This window comes from Macaca thibetana, chromosome 4, assembly GCF_024542745.1.
Source record: "Macaca thibetana thibetana isolate TM-01 chromosome 4, ASM2454274v1, whole genome shotgun sequence".
Lineage (NCBI taxonomy): Eukaryota > Metazoa > Chordata > Mammalia > Primates > Cercopithecidae > Macaca > Macaca thibetana.
This window is the reverse complement of record NC_065581.1, coordinates 143,672,228-143,685,404: the sequence shown is the minus strand read 5'-3', so window position 1 is coordinate 143,685,404 and position 13,177 is coordinate 143,672,228. Positions and strand designations below refer to the sequence as shown.

Below are 13,177 nucleotides of genomic sequence, written 5' to 3'. Positions count from 1 at the left end.
GCAGAGATAGGAAGAAATTAAGAAATTTATTAACTACAAAAATGACCTACTTTCTGGTATTACATGCCTTGGTATAATATATTAACTTATTTTCTAGAATGCATTGCTTATTGAACTTAATTGTTAAAAGCTGTATCGATACTGTTAAAGTGATACTGTTAAAAATAGTATCACTACTATTAGGACATTGATTCCTATGTAATCTATACTCCTATTTGCAACATCACTGTAAAACCTTGGATAATCACTTACTACCTCTGACCATTAGTTTCTCGTCTGAAACTTAGAAATAATAATACTTATCTAACAGTGTTATTGGGGATACTAAATTAAATAAAAATTGTAAAAATATTGAGCATTGTTTTGCATGTCCATAAGCGTTTGAAAATGAGAGGATGGCCTAAAGTTCTGTTAACTTTCCTGGATTCTAATTCAGCAGATTGTCAAGAATACAATTCAATGGAACATTTAATATTTTGTCTCCATGATGGTAAAGTCAAACAATTATATTTCTTTAATAAACTTCTATAAGATATGTTTATTTATTGCTTTGGGAGATATAATCCTGCTTTTAATTTTGAAGTCTTGGAAAAACTAAAATAAACAAAGGATTTTGAAGAGAAATCATGATTAAGGAGATAATAACATGAAAAAGAAAATAAGATATTTTATTTATGAAGTAAATTTAAGAGTAAATGCAGATCATTTTAAACCCTGACCTACAGAAGTATAACAAGTATTTGTAGGGAAGAAATAATTTGACAGTGTATAAAGCAGTAAGACGAGTTTCTTTTCTGTCACATAAATGCCAAAAGTCTTCCAAAAGTTTTCTGATGATGAGAATCACAGCACAAAGCTGGGTGGAAACCAAGGACATACTCTACCCCAGGAATAGTAGACTTTATCTTCCGATATCTCTCCTGTCCCAGAATGTTGCAATGAGGTGTTGCATACTAGCTAGCTATATAGAGGAGGTTAGGAGGTTGGGGCAAAGAATTTATTTAAAAAGATGCTCTATTGAAAATCTTGGGTCATTACCCCAATAGGTAAAAAATGCATTAAACTCATCTTAGCTGGCATCAATATAGTTTGAAAAAATGTAGATTACCAGGCTGATTCGGTTCACTAGGAAGCATTGAGTAAACATCTGTGTGTGGCACTATAAAAAGAAAACTAAACAGAAATGTCCTGCTTCAAGGGTACAATTATAGGCGATTTTTATAAAGGCATCGATACATCCAGGAAGTCCACAAAAGCCTGCTGGTTCCAGTTTTCCTAAAGTATGAGAGGATTCAGGAAATAAGCTACTATACCCTATAAAGTTAGAAGGACCTTAAGACATCCAGTGAGACTGCCAGTTGAGGATTCTGGTTCAGATCAAAAAAGATCTGGCAGAAACTGACTGCTAGAAAAGGGACTGTTGAGGCTCTTTTTCGAATTCATGTTTGAGAGGGCAAATGACAAGCACCCCCTTTGGCTCAAAGGGGAGAGGCAGAGTCCAGGATGTTTAACATTCATTAGGCACTAGATACTGAACAGATCATGTAAGAGATGCATATTTATTCATGTGAACGAAGTAGGTAATGTCTTAAACATGCTACATAATTTGAAACATGTTGAAGACAGTTTTTGAACGAATGTTTGATTTAATAAATGCTAACAAAAAGGAGTATCTTCAAATGGGGGAGGGGTGGAGGAAGAAGACATATCTTCCTTTGTGTTCTTATGTTTCTCTAGGATCACAGAGGAGTTATGTTTTAAAGATATGCAACATAAATTTTTTTCTGTGACTTCTTAAACTGAAACAGGAAAATGACCTTCAAAGAATTTCAAAGCAGAGAATGAGGTATTAAGATACAATGAGTTTCTATTGCTGTTTGTTTCCAAGTATGTAATGCAAAGTGCATCAGCACCATGGAAGAGGTCCTTCTTAAGAAATCTGCTAGCACATCTGTTTTTCAAATAGGTAAATTGTCTGACTGTTCTTAGATACATTTATTCAATAATGGAAGTAGAAAATCTTGAATCATTTCTTTTTATACAGGCATATTTCTCAGCAGTTTGAAAGGACTGTTTTATCCTTGCAAATATGGCCTTAGTTTTCCAAATAACCATAAAATTATTTTTTCTTTGCTGTCACTCATAATTACTTGCAGAATCAAATAATTGTTCAGTTTGTTATTGCTTCTTAAAACTACAAAATAAAAGTATCCAGATCATTTTAGTTCAGAGATGTTACAACTCTGATAGCTTTGATTATTCTCTCCTAAAAGTCAGTCAATTGAAAATTATGGAGCTCAAGTCAGTAAAAGTATTTCCATGAGTAGTGAATTTTGCTTCAGGATATGAAACGCCAGTACTTCTGTAAAGAAAAGTAATATGAATCAATAACTGTGGTGCAGGTGTGCTTGGCAGGCAGTGATATATAACTCCACATGATGTCCAAGTTCTAGAACCCCTTATGAGAAGAGTGGCTGATGATACAGAACAAACCTCATGCAGAGATTGCTACTTAGTAACATGCTGAGCCATTATCTTGGCTGAGGATTTCTATGGAACCAGAGTGACCCAGGAGTTGACCCAGTTCAGTGCGTGTGGAGTCCTAGATGATAACTGTTTGACCTGGTCAGCTGTTCAGGCTCCACCCCAAGACCTGCTGAATCAGAACCTGAATCAGCAATTGATGTTGTAACAAGCCCTCTAGGTGATTCTGTTGCAACTAAAGTTTGAGAACCACTGCCCTGGACAGAAGCACAGAGAAGGAGCATTCATCCTTGGGCAGTCAGGGAGGCTTCAAAAAAGTCATTAATTTTGATAGAAATTTGTGAGGGATGAGAGGAAGATCAGAATGACTGTAATACAAAGAGCAAGTATTTAAGAAAAAATAGAGAATTTGTCCTACAAAAGATGTAGTTATGAAAATGGAATATTAAGTGTGTAGGCAAAATAGTGGGAAAGATGAAAGAAAAATTGTTGCAGACTTTGTGTGCCATGAGAAGTATTGGCATCTTTGAAGAGCCACTTAAAGTAAGTGGAGTAGATGGTTGAAAGAGACCATGGAGGAAGGAGGTTGTAAAAGCCAACGTAGAACTACAAAAGAGAGAATGGATTCAACAGTTTCTTATGAGGTATATAATTAGCAGTGTTTGGTTTTTGATGGAAAGAAGCAGAAAGGGAATAACAGGATGAGAACCAGTTTTCCTAGATGGAGGGAAAGAGGAAGGTATTGTCACCAAATGAGATATGAAATCAAGAGGAGAATATGTGTGCAGTGCATGCACATGCACTCATTTAGACATACTGAGTTTGCAAATGCTATAGGACCTCTTAAGGTTGATGTTCATTAGGAGACTAAATTTTATGTCTTAAGTCCTAAAGAGAGTGCAGGTTGTAGGTTATACAAATCATGAGAAAGGGCAGGATTCCTTAGGACTGCAATATGAAGCTATAGAAATTTTGTTTTCCTTAACTACTTTTAGCTCATGGATCCTCTTCATTATCTGAAGGAACTATTGAACCTCCTCCCAGAGAAAGGTACTCACAGATAAAACTCTGCCTCCAATCTCTGTGTTTATGGACCTCTGAGTGAAGCTCATCCTCTCATGTCTAAGGACCCAGATGAAGAATACTTGATGTGTAGTTCCAGTTGCCATGTGGTTTCAGAAGCCTTAGAAATCATGATTAAAATAGTACTAGATCAAGGTTGTGTAAGATAATGCTCAATACAAGTTAGATAACAATAGCAAAATAAGTGTTAAGTATTTCAATTTTCCAAAAATGAACCTGAACCTTCTCATTTCCCTCTTTCTTTAATCTCTCCACACTACATGCCATATTCCAGCTAGGAGAAACAAAAAACAAACAAACAAGAAACAAAATAAAGCAAAACATATTCATAATCCCTCCGTCCATAAAATCCAAATCTCTTTGCTCTATATCCTTAAGCTGACTTTGTTTCTTACGTATTAGATTTGGGGATAGCATTGTCTAGTATAGTTTTTCCTGCAGTATATAGAGGAAAGGTCATGGGCAAATTCATGCTATTTGAAACCATGATTTTGAATCTAGGCTGTGTAATTTGTGAATTATATTACCTAAACTTTAGTATCTTGGTTTCTGAAACTCAGTTTTTTCATCTATAAAAAGGGTTAATGACTCCTATTTGGGAGACTAGCAAATTGAGATTAATAAATGTAGATTTTGCAGGAACATTAAGTACAGCGCACTGTAGACAGCACGTCTTCTCCTAAATCTTAATCAAGGCCAGGATCTGAGAGAAGTGCTCATGAGAATTGATAAAACATTATTAGGTTGCTGAACCATTCCAGGACATGTAAAAAAATGAAGAAAGAAAATATCTACCAGCTCTCTTCTCAGGGAACATGTTTGTCTTTGGTTGGAAGGAAATACTTTGATAAGCCGCTTGGAGTGTGAGGTGAGACGCCTCCTTCCCCCAAGGAGTATTTTGAATAAAAACAGATGGTCATTAAACTGCCTCCCTCAGAGGGTGGGTCCAACTTAAAAGAGGAGCTTTAATTTGTAAAGTAGGTTTTGCAGAGCAGAGCTGAGGCCCCATCACTGGCTTTAACCTACCCTACCCTGCCCCCATGAGACTAACAGCTTCTTCTCTAAATAAATGTTAAATAAAAAATTTTAAACCTATTGAATTAATATTATGCAAATTGGCTGACCACCCTGCATTTCTGAGTGCTTGTTCCCATAGTCTTAATGTGGCTAAAATATTGGGGTGAAGTTAGTTGTGGGAGTTCAGTTGAAACAGAGAGCATATATTTCATGTATATGGCCATGTAGGTTTCTCCCCAGATGGTGCAATTGATTTGTCGTGCTTTGTTGAAGCAATATTCTAGGGATTGCTTTGATTTTATTGTGAATCTTGAAAGCATTGACATGATGTTCCTAGAAAACGTTACGGACCTTAAGAACTCTTAAGAAGTGAGGGTGACAAGACGGGTGGGTTTGGTTGTGCTAAAGTAGTCCTGTCTGTGATTGGTTCTAATTTTTATAATTCTGAATAGAATGTTTTTGTGAGAAAAAAAGGTATAGGGTTTAAAATGTTTGAAAATCCACTTGAAAAATTTGTGATGTTTACACTCCTGTGGAGCAAACAAAAACCATAACACAGTTTTCACAATTTACATCATTGATTTCACATATTTATATTTGTTTTAGCTCATTTTTGAAAGTTTAATTGCCCTTTCAGCTCTCTCCCTCCACAGGGCTTACCTATGATAGTTTCCTCTTCAACAAGTAAACAACAAAGCCCTGCCTCTTTTTTACAGACTGTGTGGCAAATGCATGAAATTACAGAATGTAGTGTTGGCTTTCATTTTTTTGAACTCTTTTCTGAGTTTTTGGTTAGCTTTTCTCTGTAGTTAATTCTTCCCCTTAAGGTTAGAGTGAACATCAATATTTTACCAGTTACTTTCATGTCTCATCTGTCTTCCTGCTCTTCTGACTAAATCCCACTTTGTGTCTGACTAAGCCACGTGGCTGTGATGGAGGGGAAAGGACTAGTCTTCTCCATGTAAAGGATGAGACCCAGAGTGAAATGCGCAAATGACAGAGTGGAACTTCCATTTCTGGGAGGACCAATGGGTGTAAAAAAAGGAGATATTCCTTGATTCTTTTTTTCTTTCAAATGAAGATAGATATGTTTAACTTGTGGAAGAGAACATGGATAGGTTTCAAAACAAGAGATTTGTTACTTTTACTATAGATTCACTACAAAAGGTGACAAACTACCAACTGTAAAATGGGGCTTAAATCTTTGGTGATCAGAACATCATCTCAGGAAAAGTATGCTGTGGAATGTGTGCTATTAAACCCTCTCACAAATCACTGTGAAGATGAGAACTTGAAGGAATATAAGACACATTGTAGTATATTGCTTCTAAATTTACTACACTCTTATCCTTCAAAGTTCCTTGAATGAACTTTAGAACTGTTTTTGAATTAGTGCCTGTGACAAGAGGTACCATGGGCCAACGTATTTTCCTTTTAATTAGGGAACACACATAATTTAGAGAAATAAAGGTGAATCTTAGAAACTCTGTTTAATGGTTTTTAGTTACAAACTTCCTTTTTATTAAAATTAGCTTGTAATAAAAAGAGAAGCTACTTGATAGTATAAATTAATTGCCTTAAATTGATCTCCTTTTATTTTTTCATCAAGTTATAGAAGGAACTCAGTAAAAAAGCAGGAACTTTCTTGAATTTCCAAGGGTAGATACATTTGGAGGTATTATGGCAAAGGATCATGGGGAAGAGAGAAGGCCTATGGTAGTGCAGAGAGGAACTGTGATATGGGAAAACATAAAAGACAAAGAAGAAGTGGAAAAGTCCCACTGTTTTTAGCCAGTTCCAGCAAGAACTAACGAAATTTTCTCTGAAATACCCTACTCCATCCCCCTGCACCCAGACACACAATCCAATGGTTTCCATTAAAACTGGAAGTTTCAGAACCATAGCTAATCTGCAATGTAAGCACATGGAATCAGAAAAGCTAATGGATTCCATAGTCATCAACCACCCTCCTGCTTTGGATCACAGACTAGGGAGGCATGGTTTGAACATGCGAAATAAATGTAAAGATTACATAATACAGCTTTAAATTGTAGTTCATTTTAAACAGACCACTATTAGGAAAATGTGTGTGTGTGTCTGTGTGTGTGTGTGTGTGTTTCTAGGGGAATGTGGTTTGAAGAAGTATGATTTATGTGATCTGAGAAAATCCTTACAAATGAATTCCATCCCACCCTCTCAAGAAAATACTATGATTGTAGCAGCTACCTGATAAAGCTGTATTCTATTACTAGTCTATGATCAGTATCACTCTGCTGCTTGTTTTATATGCCGGCACGGTAAATAATAACAAGAAGCCGTCAAAATAAGTATTTATAGTTAAGTCTCGATCGGTCACACAAGAGGGTTTTTGGTTGCATTGAATGGAAATAATTGTTTCTCTAACACACTTTCAATAGCATTAATAAGACCCACTTAACCAAATGTCATATCTTATGTTCTGTGAGGAAATATCTTACCTCAAAGTATAGTCTAGAGTGTCAAGAAGGAGTGCTAGAAGAACCTGGTTCTCATTTCTTAAATTTTCTCTTATGATACTTATCAGTGCTATGAGTATTCAGAGGAATGTCTTAGTAAAAAGGGTTGACAGCGCTGCCCAGAAATCAGTGAAATAATGAGACAAAAGCATGAGTCAAATAGAGTTGGAGGCCACTGATGAATAAGTTTCAGAATACAGAAGGCTTCAAGTAGTAGAAAAAGTTTCTATTTATCTTTTTAAAGCTACTGTATATACAAATTAAAACTAAACTAGTCCTCTCATCCTTGGTTTCAATGACCATAAAGCAAAAGGGCATATACCAGATTTGCCTTGGTTGCTACAACCAATTTATTGTTTCAGAAGATTTAGAATCTTCTGAAATACAATATTCCTAATTTTTCCAAAGATTTTCATATTATGCATTGGTCTCCAGGAAATTTATCATATTGTATCAATTTCATAAAATACACTTCTTTCATAATCACTAATTTCCACAGTGATATATGGAAAGATATAAGAAAATACTATAAGAAAATACGCTATTTTCTGGGCAGGCGCTGTGGCTCATGCCTGTAATCCCAGCACTTTGGGAGGTCGAGGCGAGTGGATCACCTGAGGTCAGGAGTTCAAGACTAGCCTGGCCAATATGGTGAAACCCCATTTCCACTAAAAATACAAAAATTAGCCAGGCGTGGTGGCATACACCGGTAGTCCCAGCTACTCAGGAGGCTGAGGCAGGAGAATTGCTTGAACTCAGGAGGTGGAGGTTGCTAGTGAGCCGAGATTGTGCCATTGCACTGTAGCCTGGGCAACAGAGTGAGATGTCGTCTCCAAAAAAAAAAAAAAAGCTATTTTTCAACATAAAAACAATGATCAATTTTCTATATATGCATCTATAAACCTATAGATGCATATGAATATTCAGTTCATAGTCTTTAGTTCAAGAGCATACAGTCTGCTGTCCATATCTGTGGGTTCTGCACCCATGCATTCAAACAATTGTAGGCTGAAAATGTTTGGGAAAAAAAATGGATGGTCACATAGACTTTCATGTCATTATTTTCTAAATAATACAGTATGACAACTATTTACATAGCGCTTATATTGTATTAGGCACTTTAAGTAATCTAGAGATGATTTAAAGTATATAGAAGGTTTGTGTAGGTTATATGTATATAGTACAACATTTTATATCAGGGACTTGATCATTCATGGATTTTGGTATTGGCAGGGGTCTCCTGGAACCAATTCCCCAAAGATATGAAAGACGACTATACTATATTTTAGAAAGTTTTTTGTAGTTCTCTCATTTTGAATTCAAGATATATTTTTAATAGGTAAAATTTTATAGCCCATTTGACTCTCAATATTACTTAGTACGTAAAATCTTTTTAAATCCAAAGTGCCCATGAAAAGGAATATTTATAATACTTTTTTTTTTTACGGTGAAAAGACATATATATATATTTAAAATTAGCAAGCTAGACTCAGTTTACATTATCCCAATTTTGCTGGCAACATCCAAAGCATTGATATCAGGAGCCAGTCAAACATATGCCTTCTTCTCTCCATCAGGCCAAATCAGGGTGTTGACCTTGGCCACATCAACATCATAGAGCTTCTTCACTATCTGTTTGATCTGGTGCTTGTTGGTTTTAACATCCACAGTGAATAGAAGTGTGTTGTCGTCTTCTATCTTCCTCATGGCAGACTTAGTGGTCAGCAGAAACTTGATGATAGCATAGTGGTCAAGCTTGTTTCTCCTGGGGGCGCTCTTCCGAGGATATCTGGGCTGCCTCAAGAGTCATAGTGTCTTGGGTTGCTGCAAGGTGGGTGACATGTGGATCTTCTTGTGTGTGTGTGTGTGTGGTTGTGGACACCTTTCAACACTGCCTTCTTGACCTTTAAAGCCTTCGCTTTGGCTTCAGCTTTAGGAGGGCAGGAACTTCCATCTTCGCTTTCGGCGCCATCTTGTGAAAAGGGTCCAATGCTTTAAAAAAAAAAATCTAAAACTGTTTTTAAAAAATGCATTCCTAGTTTCAACTCAAGATATAGGAACATGTCTTTTTTGTTCTCTTACTCCTGGTCATATCAACAGTTCAAGGGGTTGGGTGGGGTGGGAGTGGGACCAACATTGAAGATGAAGAAATTCCCACCTGTGTCTGTTTGTCATCTCTACTTGTATAACAAAAAGTAAATTGCTAGATAAGTGAGTACTTAGGTATTCTAATTTGGAATGGACTGGCATTTGGAAGTAAACTGTATCACAGTATAGAAAGTTTTAAATTTGTAGCTCTCAGTCTTATTCATCCTTCTGTCTAGTTAATTCATTTTTAAAAACCTATATTGTCTGTGCTTACATTGTGAGTCTTTCAAAGAAATGCTAATTGCTTAACGTCTGAAGAAACTTCATCTCTCAGAGTAATTTCAATTTTCTTTTGACTATTAAGTTTCTGGTAGCAGGAAGGCTTAATTTGGCAAACCCTTGCATTTTAAAAGTTTAAAATGAGAGAAACAGAAGGCCACCAAAGAACCATTCTGAAAGAGAAATAAGTTCTAATTCAAAAATTATTTGTTCTAGCCCCCAGGATGAAGACAAATTGCAATTAGGCCTTGTAATGGAATAATTGCAGACATATTTTCTCCAAATACCTAGGAGAATAAATGATTTTTCCAACAAAATATTTTATCAATAAGCAGAAGCTTTCAAATACATATGTGACATGTACCTTTATCAAATGATTGCTTAATAGAGTTTTACAGATCAGCTGAAAGTTTTTAAATCAATTTATTTTTTGATTTTCAAATAATTTTTTTTCTTTAATTTTGCCAGGGAAATTGTTTAAATGAGCCAGTATTCCACAAACCATACTGAAACAAAAGAAGTTGACATTTTAAATAAGGCAATAAGCTTTCATACTCCTGAAACTTCTTATACTATGGATTAATTTTGCTTTCTTGAAATTCTAGCTATCTTGGTTTTCACAACACAACATTTTTCTTCGTTCTCCTGCTTCCTCTGTGGTCATCTTTTTTGGTTTGTTTGATCTCTTTTGTCCTCATCCTCTTCCTAATTTTTAAATGTAAATCTTCCTTTCAGGGTTGGGTCTTTGTTTCCAATCTTTCCCACTTTGCTGCCATGTGCCCAGGCTCAGTCTCTCTTCTAAAACATGGTCCTTTGTATTTCTTCCTAATGTGTTGAAAATCAAAGTCATCACACCTTTTTCCACGAGTTTCCAGGCTCTGTTTGTAACAGAACCATTTCCTCAGTCATACTGTCTCTTTAAGCATCTGAGATGCCTCTTACTTTTCTTCTAGTTCCTAGGTCAATCACCCCATCACTGCAGCCATCTTTCTCTCTTCTATTTCTTCTTCCTTACCCTTGTTCCAGGCAGTCATTTTTCCCTTGCATAATATAATGAAATGTAATTGATGTCCCTACCTCTTGTCTCTGTCACGATGAATTCCATGGTAATACTTACAAATCAGTCTTCCTGAAGTATAGTATTAGCTATGTCAATTCTCTACCAAAAATCCTTACGAGTTTACCATTTTCTGTTATATAAAGTACAATATTCTCATCCTGGCACACAAGTCCATCCAAATACGGGCCTACCATGTTCTCATCCTCTCACAGTAATGTGTATCTCAGCCAAACTGGTGTTGTTGGTATTCCTAGGACTAACTTTGTGATTTCCTAACTTTTTGCCTTCATCAGTGCTTTTCCTTTAATGAGGACTTTCCTACCCTATCATCTGCCTCAAGTTGTTAACATAGCGCTTAATTTTCAAATGCTACGGTACACAGGAAGCCTTCCTTCGACTTCTAGCCAGGCACAATTCCTTTTGTTTCTTTTATCTTCATCTTCCCACAGCATTGTGCTTGTATGTTTCTAGTGGTACCAACCTTGTCCCACTTTAGCTATTTGAGGATGTGTTTATTGCAATTCAACACATTTTTAATTACTCATATATAAAATAAAATGAAAGGCACCTATTACAGTGTAAAGTCTCTGGGGGAAGGACTGGCTTATTCATATTTGTCTTTGATGTAGCACACCGCAGGGGCCTAGGCAGTAATAGATGCTTTAATTACTATTGGTTTTACTGAATTGTGAAGACAGCAATAATATTTAGTACATGCACGTTTAGACATAAGTTTGCTCTGCAGGTATTTGAGGCATCTTAGAAAACAATCTAAGATTTAAGTCCTAAGGAATATCGTTTTTCAGATTTTAGAAGTCAGGATGGTTCTTTGGAGTTTTCATTTTTTCTTTTAATGAAATGAAAATAAAGCTGATTTAGCGGAGCTGGCGTCTCCGCTATGTTAGGTCTGAGGCGGCTGCCATGGGCGCGACGGATACTGCGGATCCCGCGACAGCCCGCGTGGGGTCCGCCGCTCTGCTGGCGCCGGGAGCTGCGGTGACACCATGAGCCGGGGCACCCGTTCCCTCCACAGCAAGATCAGCCGCATCTCCAAGGCAGAGATCTGCTACGAGGGCACCTCTGCACCACCCACACCTAGAACCCCACCGTAGCCCTCGCCAAAATTCCATTTCTGGTACAGAAGATACATCGTCCAATACCACCTCGAGATGAAGTATTGGAATATATTGTGTTCTATGGGAGTGACCTCACTGTTTGTGAGCCACCAAAACCACAGGGTTCTGTGCCTGAAGACCCAGCTATCCTTCAGTCCTCACTAGGCTCATCAACTTCTTCATTCCAGTGAGTGGGTTCTCACGGGCCTTTCGCCAGGATGCCCATATACAGTCAGTTCAGTCCAAGCTCCTTAGTTGGGTAGGAGTTTCCTGCTGTTGGTGTTGCTGGAAGCTCTTTGGCATCGTTTGGAACAGAAACATCAAACAGTGGTATCTTACCCCAAAGTAGTGTGTTGGCTCTGCCTTAACACAGGATACAAGATCTCTAAAAGCACAGTTGTCTCAAGTTCCCTCAAGCCCTCAGTTAGACATTTTGAGGAAAGCTCAACCGTGGAACAAGCACTTGAAGACTGTTTCCGACCATTTACCTGCTCCAGCACCTGTTGGGAGAAGGAGCCCTGTATCAACTAGGCCTTTGCCATCTACCACCCAAAAAGCAATAGAGAATCAAGAGCACTGGTGAGCTGAAGTACACAATGTTCCAAGACCAGAAAACGAGCAACTCAGAAATGACAGCAAGAGACAAGTAGCTCCAGGTGCTCCTTCAGCTCCAAGGAGAGGGCGTGCGGTTCAGCGAAGTACCAGGGGAAGATTTGGTATTCTACGAGATGGACCAATGAAATTTGAGAAAGGTTTTGACTTTGAAAGTGCGAATGCACAATTCAACAAGGGAGAGATTGACAGAGATTTTCATAATAAACTTAAAAGAAGATAAACGTGAGAAACAGGAGGAACCTGTAAATGGTGAGGATAACGGTGACCCAGGAGCTGATACCCAAAACAGTGAAGGAAATGCTGATGAAGAAGATCCACTTGGACCTAATTGCTAGTAGGAAAAAACTAAATCCTTCTTTGATAATATTTCTTGTGATGACAATAGGGAACGGAGATCAACGTGGGCTGAAGAAAAAAGATTAAATGCTAAAACATTTGGAATCCCACTTTATCCAAACCGTGGCCGTGGGAGATGCAGAGGCAGAGGAATCCTCGGTTTCTGTGGTGGCAGACGGCATGGTGGTGGCAGATGTGACACTTTCACCATCCCTGGAAGATTTCACAGTGGATTCGGAGGAGGTCATGGGGGCAGGGAGTGTTCGGATTTCGAATATAGGAAAGAAAACAAAGTTGCTGGATAGTCTATAAACAAGTCTCTGAAAATAGGTGAATTTTTAGCTCTTCATGGTCCTGAAAATTGATTTCAGTCTTTGTGAAGAATGAAGTGAATTCGCTGTACGTTTGTCATTAGCACTGGGTTTTTGTTTTGTGTTTGTTTTTCTGCTTAATTTCAAAGATAAAATGAGGTTACTTTTTGGGGTGGGGAGGAGAAAGGCTAATCTTAAAAAATGAACATAAAATATATTTGGAATAGCACACGGTGAAGTAATTTCTTATGTACAGTTAAGCAGTACTTCAGTGGGACTTGTAAGTATTTTTTC

At 37.4% G+C, this 13,177-nt stretch overlaps 1 pseudogene; it reads left to right on the top strand.

Annotated features, from left to right (window-relative positions):
• Positions 1 to 11,510: 11,510 nt before the first annotated feature.
• Positions 11,511 to 12,896, top strand: LOC126952089 (protein LSM14 homolog A-like; annotated as a pseudogene).
• Positions 12,897 to 13,177: the final 281 nt, after the last annotated feature.